We start from the raw sequence: 3,071 nt of genomic DNA on the forward strand, positions 1-3,071 counted from the left end.
TATTGAACCAAAGAAGGCTGTCCAACCCAAAAAGGTTATCGAGCCAAAACCTCTCGAGCCAAAGAAGGTCGTCGATCCAAAAAGAACACTGGACCCGAAGAAGGCCTTGGAGCCTAAAAAGAGTGTTGATCCTCAAAAACAAGATAGCACTAAAAAGCCCGTCGACCCGAAAAAAGCTGTTGACTCGACTAAGAACATCGAGCCGGGAAAGGTCGTCGAGCATAAAAAGCATCCCCAAACGAATCGAACCGAAGACTCCGGTCGATCCGAAACAGGTCGTGAACCAAAGAAGGTCGCCAAACCAAAAAAGGCAGTAAAACCAACAAAGGACGTCCACGGAAACAGTCGTCGAACCAAAAAAGGTCACCGACCCGAAAACGGCAGTTGAGCCTAAAATAGCTCCACAACCAAAGGCCCTCGTACCAAAGATTAAAAAACAAGTCACTAAGCCAAAAACATTGGCGCCAAAGCCACGGAAAGTTGAGGAAGAACTCTTCCATCCTGATCCAGTGAGTGAGGAACAACCTAAACTGTATATAGACCCTGAAACAGGGCACGTTGCAGTTTACCACCGGAAAAGGAGACCATTGGACACGGACACTCCCTACCCTGTTCCTCCAAAGAGAAAAGGCTTTGGGACATCTCCCTCAAGGCCTTTTATCCTGCCCCTTTCTTTCCTAACATGCCTTTTGTGCCTTACTCTCCTACACATTAAGATTATAATGAGGGAGATAACATGGGGGAAGATCCTCAGGATAATTTTGGAGAACCAGAGGATCCTGATTCACAGGATAACACGTGGGATGACCAGAATGATCCATATTAACCACAACCCATCCCTGACACCTCCCCATATCCTACAAAGCCGTCGCCTACTGACGACACCATTGCTTTTAACCAACTGCTAGGTAGGGCAGCAAAATACCACAATGTAGACATGGACACTGACCCAATAGAAGATTTTCTATTTGACACTTTTCCTACTTCTGAAAAAAGTGTAAAGACACTTCCTATGTTAAAAGGGGTACTAAAACACGCGCCAGACATATTCAAAGACCCAGCCAGAGCGCGTGTACTCTATCCCAGAATTGAGAAGAAGTATAAGACAGACCCTACTTATATTAAATCCCAGTTGCCTTTAGACACATTAGTAGTAGCAAACGCTCGAAAGAGAGCTAATTCACAAACATGAGATGCTCCCCCGCCTGACAAAGAGTCTAAGATATTAGAAGCCTCAGGCAAAAGAGTAGCCTCACAGGCTGCAAATTCCTGGAGGATTGCAAACACACAAGCTCTATTAGCACGCTACGATAGAGCACATTATGACCAACTTGAAGGTTTACTGCAACACCTGCCAGAATCTTTTAAAGCTCAAGCTAACAACCTCATACAGGGAGGCAAATTTATAACTAATGCTTCTATTAAATGTGCGCTTGACGCAGCTGATACATCAGCCAGGTCCATTAATACTAGCTTATTACTACGCAGACATGCGTGGCTACGCATGTCTGGTTTTAAGAACGAGGTGCAATCCACCATCCTCAACCAACCAGTTAACCAAGATTTCCTGTTTGGCCCTGCAGTAGATACCATTTTGGACAAAATGAAAAAAGATATTGAAACTGATAAGTCTATGGGCGCACTTCAGTTTCAACAACATAGAAGTTCCTTTCGTCGCTCCTCCTACAGGGGCTCAGGAAGAGGCAACACATCACAAACTTCATCTACATTCAAAAGTAACATACAGAGCTCCTGTAATAAAGGCTCCAACAGAGGAGGTTATAGGGGCAACAATAACAAGGGCAGAAGACGTGGGGGCAATAACACCAGAGCCTCCACTGCCACCAAACAGTGACTTCATCACACTCCCTCCAGACCACCCAACACTGGTCGGAGGCAGAATAAGACAATTCCTACCAGTCTGGAACGCCATTACCACAGACAGGTGGGTGAGACAACTTATCCAGTATTGTTACTGCCTCGAACTCACTTCTACTCCACCCAACATACCACCCAAACACCGTCCTATGTCCAAAGAACACATCAAGCTGTTACAACAAGAGGTCACGTCCATGCTACACAAGGGAGCCATAGAGCTAGTCCCTTCTCAACACCAAGGAACAGGAGTATACTCTATACTTCCTAATTCCCCAAAAAGAGGAGTCCCTCAGACCCATACTAGACCTCAGACCATTGAATCATTACATACTCTGAGCATTTCCATATGATTACTCTACAACAAGTACTCCTGTTACTCCAGCAAGGCGACTTCCTTGCTACATTAGACCTCAAAGATGCATATTTTCACATACCTATACATCCAGCTCACAGAAAATACCTCAGGTTCACTATAGAAGGTCAACATTATCAATTCAAAGTTCTCCCCTTCGGGGTAACTACAGCCCCAAGAGTTTTCACAAAATGTATAGCGGTAGTAGCAGCACACCTCAGAAGGCAACACATCCACGGGTTTCTATACCTAGACGATTGGCTCATAAAGGCCAACTCGTACGCGCAGTGTGCAAACCATACGTCTCAGACACTCCAGCTGCTGCACAGTCTGGGATTTTCCATAAATTACCCAAAATCACATTTACCGCCCTCCCACATACAGCAATATCTGGGAGCAACAATAGATACCTCAGTAGCAAAGGCATATCCAAATCCAGCCAGGATAGCCAACATGCAGACTCTCATTCAAAAGTTTCAGCCACAACACTCTGCCAGCTCGAGTGTTCATGCAGCTCATAGGTGTGATGGCCTCCTGCATATTCATTGTCCCTCATACCTGACTTCAAATGCGTCCATTGCAAGAAAGCGTAGCACGGCAGTGGAACGAAGCTCAAGGACAACTAAAAGACCAAGTGTTGGTAGACAGTCTCGCTAACAGCTCTCTGCATCGGTGGAACCCACAAAACCTTTCCAAGGGGCGACTGGTCCAAGAGCCGGTTCCACAAATACTACTAACAGCGGACGCATCACTGACAGGTTGGGGAGCCCACCTACTACAATACACAGTCCAAGGGCTCTGGACAATCAAACAGAAAACACTGCATATCAACCACTTAGAG

Source organism: Lissotriton vulgaris, chromosome 1_2, assembly GCF_964263255.1.
Source record: "Lissotriton vulgaris chromosome 1_2, aLisVul1.2, whole genome shotgun sequence".
Lineage (NCBI taxonomy): Eukaryota > Metazoa > Chordata > Amphibia > Caudata > Salamandridae > Lissotriton > Lissotriton vulgaris.